The sequence below is a fragment of the Perissodus microlepis genome, chromosome 11, assembly GCF_051167445.1.
Source record: "Perissodus microlepis isolate ML-2025 ecotype Zambia chromosome 11, ASM5116744v1, whole genome shotgun sequence".
In the NCBI taxonomy this organism is placed as follows: Eukaryota; Metazoa; Chordata; class Actinopteri; order Cichliformes; family Cichlidae; genus Perissodus; species Perissodus microlepis.
Window position 1 is genome coordinate 34334154 of NC_140471.1, and position 6104 is coordinate 34340257.

Genomic DNA, 6104 nt, shown 5'->3' on the forward strand with positions numbered 1-6104 from the left:
GCTGTACTTGCCTTAGAACAAAGATTTTGTCACTGAGCATTTATCTTATGACTGTGCCATAATCTCTCGTTACCTGTTATAACAGGTATTATGTCCTGTCAGGATTGGAAATGAGTTTGCATGAAGTTAAAATGTGATGTGCAACATGTCATTGAAGAGTCATGCACAATCCATATATTTTAATTGAGTTAATGCAGAATCCTTTCTGCTTTTTCTTATTATGTATATATATATATATATATACACACACACACACACACACATAAACATATATAATTTGAATTTGTATATGTACTTCCTGTGAGCCAAAAGCCCGGGCTTCAGACAGCTCAAAATGTTCAAATCAGAAAGTCTTTTCCTCCTCTTCACTCTGTTTAATCAGTATATTTCTAATATGGTTATCTCAGACAGAGCTCTGGCTGTGAGAACACAAGTCCTACACACCTGCTGTTCAAACCTTTGTTTATGAGGGTCAGCCAATCAAAAGACTAAGGATTAACTGAGCGGCTGCACTGAGGCCCAATATAAGATGAACAAAGATTGCTCTGATTTCCCTTTGCTGGGAGAAGGCACAACTGAACCATTTTGACATCTTTCGCACTTTCTGTTTTTAGACCTCATGCAAGCTCTTTCGATATCCTGGTGATATTGTTGTGTAGGGAAACCCCCTCAATTCATTTCATTTGAGCTTATCGTACCGATACCATAAAGTAATGTATCACTAACCTCTGAAAACCTCAGTCTATGTTACAATATTATCCCCAATGGACTTATGACTGTGACTTAGCTTAGGACTATTTTAAGTTGGTTTTTATTGTTTGACAACTTGTCTTGCATGTCCAGCACGGCACCCTAGTGTCAACCACCAGTGTTGATACTGAAAAAGCCACCTTGGACTGTAGAAAGCTGTTTGTTGGTGAATAAATTGACAGAAAGTTTCTATGAATTGTTTTATCCCCTCTACTTTTGTTTGGAAATATGGATTATCCGTTAATTAAAATAAAATTGTTTTGTTCACACTAACTTTTCTAATGTCTTTTACTATCATCTTAAAGTAAATGCATAAGAAAAAATGCAAGCCATTCTGCATTAAGCTTTTTTTGTCCCCTGAGCTCTTTAAGTTTGAGGAACACTAGCTCCTACTAATGCAATTTAACAGGAAATCTTACAAAGAAGTAAATATTAAAATATTTTAAACATTTTTTTAATTCCTTTGGGTCCTTTGGTGACCCTTCAGATATCATTTCTATGTAAAAAATGGACTCAGAGGCAGATTTAATCTGTCATAATTCAGAACATTTTGTTTGTAGACAATGTAATTTTCTAGTTGTCAAATGAAAAGAAATCCTAATGTGAGTAGACAAAAGCTTTAGAATATATCATAATTATCTTGGCACTGTGGCTCTTAGGTAGAGACCTGCAGAAAATAAATCTTAGCTTATTAGTGATTGGATATTTCTTGCCCAAACCTTACATCTTCATTGTTTCAGGGTAAAATTATGGGCTCAAAATGTGGTCATTAATATTTTGTACTTGTAAATCAGGATTTGTATGTGTAAAAAAATTTTGTGTGTGTGTAAAAAAGATTTGTATGTGTAAAAAAAATTGTGTGTGCGTAAAAAATATTTGTATGTGTAAAAAAAATTTGTGTGTGCGTAAAAAAGATTTGTGTGTGGACTTAGCCAAAAAAAACCCTGCAAGTTACAAGTACAAATTTTGACCCTAGTTTTCTTCCTTTCATGTGATTGGTCAATGTTATGTCAATCACAAATGTAACAATCCAATCAGAGAACAGATGGGTTTGGCTGTCGGAGGGGCGCTTTTTTTGAACTGCAGGTCTTTGAAGGGAATAAATGCCCTTTTACATGCCAACCCAGCGTTTTCCTTCATCACCACGAAGGAAACCAGTCTGTGGTCGTCCGAGTTTGGTGATTTTTGTGTCACAGGTCTACGTGTTTAATATAGGGACTTCCACAGCCTTTTCAACAGCGCTGTGGACCGCGGGGTGGGGGCGGGCAGTGTTTTGGAAATGACAGTCTTCATTACAAAGCTTTCTTCGTTATGAATTAGCATACATGTTTTTATTGAACATTTGAAGAACTAGCAAAAAAAACAAACTCTTGTAGAGGACATAAAGTCAGAGATAGAAAAGACAAGGAGCAGGTGCATCTAGTACAGGTAGAGCTGCTGCAAAAACCCACAGAGCCCAGCAGCCAGCGCAACAAATTCTGGATCCTTTGCTTTTAGTTAGCATTAGCAGCACATCCTGCGTCCCATGTGAAAGGACTTTTATGCTGCGCACTGTGACTCACAGCAATGGTCCCGGGTCAGCCCTGACTTTGTGTTAAACTAATCCTAAAGTAATAATGGTATTTCTAACCACTGATATACCACAACTTTACCCTTTCAACAGCTACTGAAAGTTAGGGGACCTAGCTGCTACCCTTCAAGGACCTGCAGTTCAAAAAAAGCGCCCCTCCGACAGCCAAACCCATCTGTTCTCTGATTGGATTGTTACATTTGTGATTGACATGACATTGACCAATCAGATGAAAGGAAGAAAAATAGGGTCAAAATTCGTACTTGTAACTTGCAGGGTTTTTTTTGGCTAAGTCCACACACAAATCTTTTTTACGCACACACAAATCTTTTTTACGCACACACAAATTTTTTTTACACATACAAATCTTTTTTACGCACACACAAATTTTTTTTACACATACAAATCTTTTTTACGCACACACAAATTTTTTTTAAACATACAAATCCTGATTTACAAGTACAAAACCGATTTACAAGTACAAAATATTTATGACCACATTTTGAGCCCATATAAAATAAGTCACTTGGTTGAGCAGATGACCCATGAGCTGTAAAGCTGCAGGTCATTCTGCCTTGTGCATCCATCTCTGCTTTCCAATGCCCCTGCCAAATAGAGGCTGAAAATAGCTTTTATCCATATCTCATCAAAGCAGCAGGACATTACCACTCCTATGAAAAAAAACAAAGAATGAATTGTTCACATTGTCTATGCATAGACAATGCAACATGGGAAAGCCTTTTATTTGCATGTAATCAAATAAGTTTCACCTGTTTTACAAAGCTGTAAGACCATCATATATCTGCCTCATATAACTGAGCTGACAGAGACTGTCTTTATATCAAAGATGGGAAATTGTCAGTTTTATGCATCTGATGTATCTAAACTGACCATTTTAATGTTTGATCTTACTTAACTGATTTTTTTGGAGCTAAAAGCAACAAGAAGATGAATACCAAATAATCAATTACGCTAGTAAGCCTGACATAATTACCTGCTAATTAGTGCTAAGAACAAAATAATAAAATCCTAGAATTTCACCAAAGCAGAAGAGCGAGGTTATTAGATGGGTTGCTGTGCAGGTAAGTGTGCAGCGAGTCATTATTTGTTAAAAACTCAGCTAAGAAGTCCAGGACCAATTAGCACAGGTAAAGCCATCAGAGAGCTACCAGCTTCAATCACCTGTCAGTCAAATCAGTCAAACCTTTGGTAAAGCAACTTTTATAAAACATAAAATATTTTAAGCACACAAAGATTTAATTCACCAGTTGTTATGAAATGTACACTAGAAAGCAAATTTATTTCTGATGTAACAGAATGAGCATTTCAACATGGGAGTCCATGAAAAGAACCTCTTTTTAAGCCATCTGCTAGCAGACATTTGAGTCAACTTCAGGTTTTGGAATTTGCAGGTGGTTTCATTTTTTTCATAAACAGATGAACTGATGCTTTAAAAGCTTGGGGTCTGTTCTTTATTTTATTTATAATGCTTGGCCCATGTCTTGTACAATCCAGACACAAATGGTAATCTTTTGATTCTAATACATCCATATGCTGACTTTGGATTATCCTACCATAGCAAAAGATCAGATGTTTAAGTTTTGACAACACACACAAATAAAACATTATCTGTCACCTCAAAGAATTTAGGGTAAATCCATTAACTGGTCAATTATACATAAAATACTTTGATTCAAGGAGGGAAAGAGACACCAATCAATACTGTGGATCAATCAGTGATTTTAAAATAAATAGGGGATTTTGTGTGCTCGCGTTAGGAAGCAGCTCAAATGTTGATAGAGGCCTGGTTGATGCATGACTGAAAGTAAACAAAAACTGTGACCCAGAGCACACATGGTCTTTGACCTTTGGGTTCAAGGTGTGTCACCAGGTGTATGCACGTGTGTGGCTGCACATGTGCTCAGGTTTGAGCACATATAGCTGCTGGTCAGCTCTCAGTGTTCAGATCAGACAAAGAGGAGAGAAAAGAAAAATAGAGCAAAAACGGCTTGTAACTTTAACATGTCAAGTTCTCTTCTTCCCACCGCAAAAACACAAGGGCTCACACAAAACACACTCCCCCACATGGTAACCTTGTGCCCTTTACACCCAACCTCCCCTCCTCCACCTCCCTCTTCAATCCTTCAATCTCCGCCCTCTACCCTAACCACCCGCCGCCATCTCACCTCCCGCCCCAACCTGTGTGTGTGCGTTTGTGTGTGTGTGTATGGAGAGTAGCCGATTGACTTATGCCTTCATTTCAGAGCTGTCACTCCTGGCCAAACACCATGACCCTTCAACCTCCATCTTGGAGCTGCACATTTTTTTTTTTCCCTCACCATATGAATATAAAAAACACATGTGGCCAAAAGGTGTGTGTGTATGTGTGAATGTTTATGTGCACAGGTAAATCAAACTGACAGAGCTCCTTTGAATGGCAGGAGCTGAATTACTTTTGCACTTCAATTTTGCACACCTGCCATTTATGGCAAACACTAGGCCCAGCATAAACCATAAAAGCAAAATACGTTGCTTCAAGATACAAATCAGAGCCAGTAAATATCACAGCCTCCAGAGCCAGCTGCAGCAATTACAGTCTTTTTTTTACTCTGAAGTTAAATTACTTTGGATATTAGAAATTTCTGAATACCACAGTTGGTCTACTTTATAGGCTAATATGTAAAGACTTAGTTTTTCCTTTGAACAGAACAGCTGAAAATATTATATAAACAGTTTGTGTCCCTTTTAGCACAGTACATTCATGTAGTGCACTACGTGTAGTAGTGACTAATGTGTGAATTTTTGGAAAGAAAGCATTGCTCAGTTTTAATCCTACCTATATGACAGTTGCAGTGTTAGATTGCAGCTGCTGAACATTCGCAACTTCTATCAACTTGCCTTTGTAGTACTAAACTCTAGCTAACATCATCACTGGTGCTGATGATATACCCTACTTCTACTAGGTTAAAATTGGTTAGTGGTCCCTTCTTTTGCACTGCAAAGCCCAAATGGAACTCAGTGAGGGTAACAACGTTATACTATGAGTGCACATGCAGGTACTTATAGTGCACTTTATGTACAGTAGCCTTGGTTGGCAGCATGAAAAAAACTACATTAAAAATTGATGAAGCTTCTGCGTGTAGAATTAAAGCACCTTCAAATAACTGTTGTGAAAAGTTTTTCACAGAACTCTTCTGCAGCCCTGTGAAAAACTAAGTACCCTCACTGTTGCCACAATGAGGGTAAGTAGCAGCCAGGCACTGACAATCAAAGCATTTGATCAACTGATCATCAGCAAGTTATAAGAATAGAATTTTGTGAGTGCACTCGTCTGGAGCATTTACATGGGTGTTAACACAATACCACAAAAACCTAAGAGCTATATCTCAGACTCTACTTGAGTTAAAATTTAAAGTTCATGACTGCACAATCAGGAAAGGACGGAACAAGAAGAATTCTCCTTGTAAGTAAGAAGGCTGACCAGGAGGACGCCTCTTCTCTTGAACATGGCAGCATGGTGTAGATTTACAAATTAACCACAAGACCTGTGGAGTAATGTCTTTTGGACAGATGGATCAAAAGTGGTGATGTTTGGTCATAATGCACAGTGCCATTGTTGGCGAAAATCAATCACAACACATCAGCACCTCTAGCACAAACACCTCACACAACCTTCAAGCACGGAGGTGGAATGGTGGTGATTTTGGCTTGTTTTGCAGCCACAAGTCCTGGGCACCTTACAGCCACTGAGTCAACCACGAATTCATCTGTATACCAAAGTTTT